Consider the following 10,475-nt stretch of genomic DNA (forward strand, 5'->3'; position numbering starts at 1 on the left):
ATGCAGATACATTTACACAAGTTATCCCAGCCTCCCCCTCCCAATTCCCCTAATGAACTAAGTTATAGCTCTGGGGGTTCAGGGACTATGCTCACCAATCCCTTTTGACAGTTGCCGGTGAATCGCGGTTTCGGGGTTCGCTGCACTTGGCCTTCTAGGCGAGCCGTACCCCGGATGGAGGAGAGGACTTCGGACTGCGTAGTCTTCAGTTGGAGTGAGTCCGTTGATGCGGTAAGTTGCGTTTTGGATGTATGGGGTAAATACCCACTTTCTTTGGTTAGGAATAGTTTTAGTTAGTCCTTTTTGGTAATTTCTCACCCGTTGGTCATTCAGAAGTAGATTGTAGAGTGGAAATAAATGTCGATTCTTCGGTTTTTGCTGAGTTGGTTTCGGTTGGTCGTTTCGCTGGTTGTGGTGGCCCGGGTTGTCAATTTGATTGCTGACAACCTTCCGTTTCATGCGCCTCTTGCTGTTGGCGGCTCAGTCGGTCCTTGATGATTTCTTGCAGTTTTCTCCACTACTCCATTTCTTCACTCCCCACCTCCGGCTGCTTGTGTTCTTTTCCTTGTAAAACTGGGAATAGATATACCCCAAAAAGTCTTCCTCATCTCCCACCAAATCTGGCCCAGCTCTTTGTTTCAAGGGAGCTGCTCATTAGTTTTGAGCTCTCTTCTTTGTCAGAATTTGTCGGGCTCGTTCAGCAGTAAATTTGATTATGATGTGTTAATGTGGAAAATCACCTGTTGGCATAGTTGAAGCAGTGTTTAAACTCTTGGGCGTTGGGCTGGGCCCGTGATTTCTATAGGTCTATTTGCACATGCATGCCACTAATGGTCTCCGGTGATTAGCCTGATAGCTCTTGATGCATTTTTTGTCACTAGGGAGTGAATTTTTATGTTTCTCAGTTCTTGTTAGTTATCAATTGACTCATTCTCCCAGACGCATTGAATTAGCTCCAATATCCAATTCCTGAGTGAAGTCCCACCCTCTGTTCTGGCAGTCTGTTCCAAAATGTTCCTTTAGAGATCTTAAACTTGTAAAGCTGTTAGGTATCTTCCTCAGAGTTTTTCCTAGGATACCAAAATGTTCATCGAGTTCCAAATTAAATTTCCTTTCCTATGAGTCCAAATACTGGGGGGGGGGGGTCTCCATGAATGCATCCCCTTTTATCCCCTGCTGGCCTTGTCTGCCCCTTTAAACTCGTCTGTGTCCCGAAGTTTTCCTTCCATTTTAAAAGTCCAGAAAGGGATTCTTCTCCTCTGCAGGGGAAAGGTACAAGGAATCTTTGTGAAATATTGGTAAATTCTACACTCCCCCCTGTGATACCATACCACTTATGGTATCATCTTCCAGGTGAGCAAAGTTCCTGACTGCCAAGAGATAACCTTCCCTGTAAATTAACTAAACTAATACCCAAAATATGCATTACACTTATGCAACATCACCATAGATACACACTTTTCCCTTTACAGGTACAAACATTTTACATTTACATCCACCCAGCTTGGAGGGGGTTCCATCACTACAGTTGCATTTCAGCACAGTTACATTCCATTTCAATTACATTATATTCACCAGCATGTAGGCAACGTAGAACCACATTACAGAAGGAAGAACATAGATTCAAATTAAACAACCTCAATTGGTCTCCTGAGGTTTGTCCATCACTCGGTAATGTCTGGATCGTACCCTTGAGAACTGCTCTCAGGCTGACACACAAGACAAACTTAATGCAAGGAGTATCCATAATAAGGTGGATGAATTAACTGTGCAAATAGATGTTAACAGATATGATGTGATTAGGATTACCGAGACGTGGCTCCAGGATGATCAGGGCTGGAAACTCAACATCCATGGGTAGTCAACATTCAGGAAGGATAGAATAAAAGGAAAAGGAGGTGGGGTAGCATTGCTGGTTAAAGAGGAGATTAATGCAATAGTTAGGAAGGACATTAGCTTGAATGATGTGGAATCTATATGGGTAGAGCTGCAAAACACCAAAGGGCAAAAAACGTTAGTGGGAGTTGTGTACAGACCTCCAAACAGTAGTCGTGATGTTGGGGAGGGCATCAAACAGGAAATTAGGGGTGCATGCAATAAAGGTGCAGCAGTTATCATGGGTGACTTTAATATGCATATAGATTGGGCTAACCAAACTGGAAGCAATACGGTGGAGGAGGACTTCCTGGAGTGCATAAGGGATGGTTTTCTAGACCAATATGTTGAGGAACCAACTAAGGGCGAGACCATCTTAGACTGGGTGTTGTGTAATGAGAGAGGATTAATTAGCAATCTCGTTGTGCGAGGCCCCTTGGGAAAGAGTGACCATAATATGGTGGAATTCTACATTAGGATGGAGAATGAAACAGTTAATTCAGAGACCATGGTCCAGAACTTAAAGAAGGGTAACTTTGAAGGTATGAGACGTGAATTGGCTAGGATAGATTGGTGAATGATACCTAAGGGGTTGACAGTGGATGGGCAATGGCAGACATTTCTAGACCGCATGGATGAACTACAACAATTGTACATCCCTGTCTGGCGTAAAAATAAAAAAGGGAAGGTGGCTCAACCGTGGCTATCAAGGGAAATCAGGGATAGTATTAAAGCCAAGGAAGTGGCATACAAATTGGCCAAAAATAGCAGTGAACCTGGGGACTGGGAGAAATTTAGAACTCAGCAGAGGAGGACAAAGGGTTTGATTAGGGCAGGGAAAATGGAGTACGAGAGGAAGCTTGCAGGGAACATTAAGACGGATTGCAAAAGTTTCTGTCGATATGTAAAGAGAAAAAGGTTAGTAAAGACAAACATAGGTCCCCTGCAGTCAGAATCAGAGGAAGTCATAACGGGGAACAAAGAAATGGCAGACCAATTGAACAAGTACTTTGGTTCGGTATTCACTAAGGAGGACACAAACAATCTTCCGGATATAAAAGGGGTCAGAGGGTCTAGTAAGAAGGAGGAGCTGAGGGAAATCCTTATTAGTCGGGAAATTATGTTGGGGAAATTGATTGGATTGAAGGCCGATAAATCCCCAGGGCCTGATGGACTGCATCCCAGAGTACTTAAGGAGGTGGCCTTGGAAATAGCGGAGACATTGACAGTCATTTTCCAACATTCCATCGACTCTGGATCAGTTCCTATGGAGTGGAGGGTAGCCAGTGTAGCCCCACTTTTTAAAAAAGGAGGGAGAGAGAAAACAGGGAATTATAGACCGGTCAGCCTGACATCAGTAGTGAGTTAAATGATGGAATCAATTATTAAGGATGTCATAGCAGTGCATTTGGACAGAGGTGACATGATAGGTCCAAGTCAGCATGGATTTGTGAAAGGGAAATCATGCTTGACAAATCGTCTGGAATTTTTTGAGGATGTTACCAGTAGAGTGGACAAGGGAGAACCAGTTGATGTGGTGTATTTGGACTTTCAGAAGGCTTTCGACAAGGTCCCACACAAGAGATTACTGTGTAAAGTTAAAGCACATGGGATTGGGGGTAGTGTGCTGACGTGGATTGAGAACTGGTTGTCAGACAGGAAGCAAAGAGTAGGAGTAAATGGGTACTTTTCAGAATGGCAGGCAGTGACTAGTGGGGTACCGCAAGGTTCTGTGCTGGGGCCCCAGCTGTTTACATTGTACATTAATGATTTAGACGAGGGGATTAAATGTAGCATCTCCAAATTTGCGGATGACACTAAGTTGGGTGGCAGTGTGAGCTGCGAGGAGGATGCTATGAGGCTGCAGAGTGACTTGGATAGGTTAGTTGAGTGGGCAAATGACTGGCAGATGAAGTATAATGTGGATAAATGTTAGGTTATTCACTTTGGTGGTAAAAACAGAGAGAGACAGACTATTATCTGAATGGTGACAGATTAGGAAAAGGGGAGATGCAACGAGACCTGGGTATCCTGGTACATCAGTCATTGAAGGTTGGCATGCAGGTACAGCAGGCGGTTAAGAAGGCAAATGGCATGTTGGCCTTCATAGCGAGGTGATTTGAGTACAGGGCCAGGGAGGTGTTACTACAGTTGTACCAGGCCTTGGTGAGGCCACACCTGGAGTATTGTGTACAGTTTTGGTCTCCTAACTTGAGGAAGGACATTCTTGCTGTTGAGGGAGTGCAGCGAAGGTTCACCAGACTGATTCCCGGGATGGCAGAACTGACATAACAAGAAAGACTGGATCAACTGGGCTTGTATTCACTGGAGTTCAGAAGAATGAGAGGGGATCTCATAGAAACGTTTAAAATTCTGACGGATTTAGACAGGTTAGATGCAGGAAGAATGTTCCCAATGTTGGGGAAGTCCAGAACCAGGGATCACAGTCTAAGGATAAGGGCTAAGCCATTTAGGACTAAGATGAGGAGAAACTTCTTCACCCAGAGAGTGGTGAACCTGTGGAATTCTCTACCACAGAAAGTTGTTGAGGCCAATTCACTAAATATATTCAAAAAGGAGTTAGATGTAGTCCTTACTACTCGGGGGATCAAAGGTTATGGCGAGAAAGCAGGAATGGGGTACTGAAGTTGCATGTTCAGCCATGAACTCATTGAATGGTGGTGCAGGCTCGAAGGGCCGAATGGCCTACTCCTGCACCTATTTTCTATGTTTCTAAAACAATCACCTAAACATTACTGCAACATTAAGCTTAATTCTAAACTAAACTTAAAATGTAAAACGGTGCAGTCAGCTGCCTTAAACTAAAAATTAGAGCTATGTACAACCGTCACCCGTCTCCGGGTGGCCTGGTTAATCCCTGTCAGGCCCATGCCTTGTGCGGCCTGATAGCCACCTGGATGCTAGGGTTTCCCCACAGCCGGTGAGCTGGAGACCCTTGTCTCTGGGACAGCTCGTTGCTACTGCTCCTGTGAGACCCTCACCGCTAGAGGCGGCTGGCTGGGGGTCCCTACTCTGAGTGGTCTCTTTACTTCTGACCTTTGGCCTTCCCTGCCAGGCTGCCCTTCTCCTAGGGTAGAATCACTAGGCTCAGATGCCGGTGACCATGGTATCTTTGGCCGTGGTGTACGGAGTGTCCTTCTCAGGGCTTGGGTTACTGGGGGTGTGTCCAAATCCCAAACAATGGGTGGGATAGCCCCTCCAGTACTGCAATTCATGGCCCCTATAGGCACGGTTTCTGAGCCTGCCACATTCCCTGTGGGCCCTCCACTGTCGGGGGTGGCCAATAGAGGGTCCCCGTCCTGAGGACGGTTTACCCCTCCTGGCTGCCCTCTATGCTTGGCTGACCCTAAGTTGTACAGCTTGCACTGGTTGATGTGGAACCACTTAGTACGGCGGGACAGCTTTATGGCATAGACCATCGCACTTGCCTTGTCGACAATGCTGTATGGCCCCATATATAATGCTTCAAAAACCCCTACCCGAGCATAGTTCCTCACCATGACCTGGTCCCCTATTTCCCATTCATGGTGTTTGTTGGGTTCTAGCAGCAATCGGTTACTCTGATGCTGTCTGCCCGTGTTACGAGTAGCCTGCCAGTGAATCTGTTCAAACAGGTTCCTGACAAACCGGTCCTGGTTCACCTCTCTGAGCTGACCTTCTGTGAGCACCAGGGCTAGGACATGGGTGAGGGTCCGCATGATCCGGCCAGTCATGAGCTCGTATGGGGAATACCCCGTGCTCTTTGACTGGCTGACTCAGATCCCCATTAGGACCAACGGTAAGACCTCCACCCACTTTTGGGGTGAGTCTCCCGTCTCCTTCCGCAGCCTTTCTTTAATGGTGCGGTTGAAACGCTCCACAATGCCCGATGACTGTGGGTTGTGGGCAACGTGCCATTTCCCCTCAATGCCGAGCACCTTAAGGGTTGTCTGCATTACCTGCCCGGTGAAATGGCTCCCCTGGTCCGACTCCACATACTGTGGGAGTTCCCACCGGGAGAACACTTCCCTCACTAGAATCTTAGCTGTCCCTAGTCCGGTGGCTGTTCAGCAGGGGAGGGCTTCAACCCATTTGAGAACACGTCCATCAGGACTAGGCAGTATTTGTAGCCTCCCTGGGCGGTGGGTAGGGGCCCGACATAGTCAATTTGGATTGACTGCCATGGTCCCTCTGCCCTCCTGATGTGTCCTAACGACACCTTCCTTTTCTGGGAGTCAGGGTTGTTAGCAGCACACACCAGGCAGTTTGCACAGAACTAGTGGACGTCCTCCCTGAGCCCCGGCCACCATCCTGCCTGTTCCACCCGTTGCCAGGTGGTCTCAGGCCTGGGGTGTCCCGCTCCTGGACCCTCTTGGGCCAGTTTTAGGAATTCTCTCTGGTCATGCTGCGGCACGACCCATTGTCCCTCTTTAAACAGCATGCCTTCCTTAATGGTAATGGCTGCTGTGCCGTACGGACCTTCTACTCTCTCTCCTCTAGCTAGCGCGTTCAGGACAACTTTTAGGGCCGGGTCCTGTGCCTGAACTGTTTTTAAGTCCGGGGTCAAAGCTATCCCTGTACTCTCTGCTGCCCTGTTCTTATTCTTGACCACTGCTATGCGGCCGGTGTCATAGGGGTCCCAGAACTTTCCCGTGCGGGCACCTTCTTTGGCCAGTTTGTCAGCTTGTTGGTTTCCCTCTGCAAGTGGTTCGGTTTTTGAATGGGCCTTCATCTTATGTATGTATACCTTTCCCTCTTCCCCCAACACTGTCATGATTTTCTCCAGCAGGGGCTTAATTGCCAGGGGTCTCCCGTCAGTGGACATGTATCCGCGACGGGACCAGATAGTCAGGTACTCTGTACATGAATTGCAGGTGAACATACTGTCCGAGCAAATTGTGCACAGGGGAGGGAATTCCTGGGGGTGGGTCACCACGTACATTACAGCAGACAGTTCAATGTGCAGGGCGCTCATGGTACTGGGGAGCTTGATTGCCAGGGCAATACCTGCCCTTGGGTCATAGACTTCGCACCCAGCAGATACCGTGCTGGACCCGTCTACGTAGATGTCCCGGTCTATATGATGTAACCCAACCTGAAGGCCAATGTTTACCTCCCATACCCCCTCTATGGAGCACCTGTGGGCTTTCCCTGGGTAGACTAGGTTCACTGCGAGCCTTGGCTCACGGGGGCCTTCTACTCTGAGGTCCATCTGGGAGAGGAGCAGGGTCCAGCAAGCAATGCGGGCACTGCTCACCGTCTCGTCCTTACTCCTCCCATCTAGGAGCATCTGAGTAGGTGTGTGTTGGGTTAGGAGTGTTAGAGGAGACCCTCCCATGAAGATCAAGGATCTTTTCACTGCCCAATGTGTGGCTAGGAGGTGTCTCTCACAGTTGGAGTACCCCTTCTCCACATCTGTGAGGATCCTGGAGGAGTAAACCACCGATCTCAGCTGGCCGTGCCGCTCTTGAAGCAGCACTGAGCTCAGGCTGTCCCCTCTGGCTGCTACCTCCAGGAAAAACTCCTTTCCCTCATCTATCGCTTCTAAGGCTGGCGCAGTCTGCAAGTCTTTCTTGAGCTGATTAAATGCTGCCTCGCAACCCTCATCCCAGTCCCACCCTACACCCTTGTGTAGCAGCCTGATCAGAGGGGCTGCAGTGGCTGCATAATCCTCAATAAAATCTCTGCAGTACCTGGTGAGTCCTAAAAAGGATCTTACCCCTGTCACTGAGTTGGGGGCCGGTAACTCCTGCACTGCCTCCCTTCTAGTCTTGTCTATGGCCCTTTCCCCAGCGCGCACAGTCAGCCCCAGGAATTTGACTTCCTTCTGGCCGATCTGTGTCTTCTTGGGGTTTACTTTAAACCCTTCTTCTTTTAGCAGCTCCAGCAGCTCGGCCAGGAGTGGGCCATGCTCCTCCCCCTGATCGGTGAACAGAAGCAGGTCATCCACATACTGCACCAACTGCTGGGGTCTGCTAAAGCCCTTTAAACAGTTCGCCATGCATTGGTGAAAAACGCTGGGGCTGTTGTGGAAGCCTGGGGAAGACAGTTCCACGTGTATTGTTGGCCCTTAAAGGTAAAGGCAAACTTGTACTGGTCCTCCCGTTTTAAAGGAATGGACCAGAAACCATTTGAAATGTCCAGCACCGTGAAAGTGGTCGCGGATGCTGGAATACTCCCTATGAGGTCTGCTATGGCTGCTACAGTGGGTGCACAGGCAGGGATATTCTTATTTAGTCCACGGTGGCCCTCCATGAGTTGTCCGGTTTCTTAACCGGCCACAGTGGAGAGTTCACATGGGTAGCTATCGGTCTTAACACCCCTTGTTCTACCAGTGATCCCAGCGCCGTTGTCAGGTCTGCCTCTGCCTCCCTGGGGAAGTTATATTGCTTTTGTGGTCGGGTCATGGGGTCCCCTTCTATACTAACTTCCACCCCCGTTACCCTGCCACAGTCATGTTTGTGGGTGGCGAAGGCTGCAAGGTGTACCCAAACATATGCCTGGTACTCCACTGGGGTGTTACTGACCAGTAATTCCAAGTCATAACCCTCCTTTGGCTTCACGGTACACAACGTTCCCTTGGCCCCTTTTTCTGGGATCACCGCCACCTCACTTTCCCTGTCTATCCCTATGGCTCCCCATAGACAGTGGTTCCTGAGATCCACTAGGATCTGGTGGCCAATGGTAAAATCAGCCCCCAGGATCCCTTTTCCCTCCTGCTCCCATTTCATCAGGACACACTTCCATTTGGTTTTGAGTGTCCCTAACTGAATGGTGAGCGGGATGGAAAACGAACCAGTTTGCTCATTGCCTGTGAACCCCACTAGACTGTACGGGACCCCGTTCGATAGAGGTGAGGTAGCTGGGTTATCTGCATATACAAGGGTGCTGGAAGCACCAGTATCTAGCAGGTGGGTCCCTTTCACTTTCTCCACCTCCATCGTAACGCACGGTCTCTTCCAGGCATCGTACTCTAGGGAACACAGGTACACAGGCTGCGCTGGCTTTAGTCATGCATCTGGGTGGGTTGGAGCAGATGGTTTTACCGTACCGGCTACTGCACCGGTTGCGATAGCTACTGCTCCCTGTCCATTTATGAGTGTCTGTAGGGCGGCTATGAGTGTCTCATATGAGCCGGGTGTGGGCTGGGGCTGGAGCGGCCTTTCCCTTAGTCTCTTTCCAGGGGTTCCTACAGTCCTTCCTCCAGTGCCCACTTTTCCCATACCCAAAACACTCGCCCCCTTTGTGGGGAGGGTTCCCACCTTCCTGATGCCACTCTCTCTTGCCTTGGCTGGGTTTAATCTCATGGACCCTCCCTTTAGAGGAGGGCTCCTCTGTCCCTCTACCGTTCCGGTAAGCCAGGGTCAACTGTCTGACCACTGCCTCCTCGGTGGTTCTGGGATCTCTTGGATCGAACCAGGCCTCGGCTTTTGCCTTTACTCCAGGTAAGCTGTTTGCCACCAGGCTGCGGAACCAGTGAGCCAGCTCGTTAAGGGTCAGGTGGGCCCGGTCAAGAACCCCACTACAGGCCCTTTCTTAGACCGGCCACAACCTGTCGGCGAAAGCCTGTGGAATCTCCCCATAGAGCTGCACTGTCTTCTCCACTCGGGACAAAGGACTCCCGTCGTTGATACCCATGGACTCTAGAACCTCCTCCTTAACCGTAGCATATGTATTTCGCCCCTTTCTGCTGTCTGCAGAGAGGGAATGGCACAGCTTGGTGACCAGCGAGAAGAGCAACAGCTTAGCCTGCTCTGAATCATCGCACCCATTAATATCCCCTGTGTGTTCCACTTCCAGGAAGTGTACCGAGGGATCCCCCTGTTGGGTGAGCTTACTTAGGTGGCCTATCATAGCCCTCAGTGTTTGGGGGTTGTGGGGGACTACGAAGCTGCTTTCTAGGGGTCCTGCTGCCCCAACAGCGCCAGGCGGGCCAAACTTTTGCTGCCGGACCGGGTGCATTGGCCCTGGTTCCGGCCCTTCTTGTAATGGCTCGCCCGTTTCCCCCTGCTGCCAAGCCGAGTTAAAACTCGGGACCGCCGGTGTTGGTAGTTCGCAATCCTTGCCTGCCCCCACACTCTGGCTGACACCCCAGCTCCTCCGGGCCGTTCCCAGGAGCTGCAGGCGGTGACTGAGGGGTTTCTCCTTGCTCTACCAGGTGTTCCTGGGCTAAACCCAGCACACCATGCCTTTAGCCCGGGATAGAGCAAGGTTCAAGCTTTGGACCTGCTGCTTGCAGGGGCCGTGGTCTCCTGCCTCAAATTCCCTGGTACTGGCTACCTTATAGGCTACCTGAATGTCTCTCACCCTCTCCCCATACTCTTTAACTTGTTTGGCGAGGCAGGAATTCTCTTCCCGCAATGCCCGTTCGCTATTCTTGGCTTCAATAATCTGACACTGTAAAAGGTCCAGTTGCCTTTTGTGCCTTTCTTTCGTGAGCTCTCTACTTTCCTTTAACTGTCCCACCTCTGTCCACAGCCTTTCCCTGACTGTTGCCCTTGCGCTGGACCTCTCTTCTGCCTGCCTCAATACTTCTTTTAATTTCTCATTCTCCTCATCTAGAAGCCAGATCTGTCGCTGAAGACAAATTAGCCAAATGG

This window comes from Pristiophorus japonicus, chromosome 1 (genome assembly GCF_044704955.1).
Source record: "Pristiophorus japonicus isolate sPriJap1 chromosome 1, sPriJap1.hap1, whole genome shotgun sequence".
Classification (NCBI taxonomy): Eukaryota; Metazoa; Chordata; class Chondrichthyes; family Pristiophoridae; genus Pristiophorus; species Pristiophorus japonicus.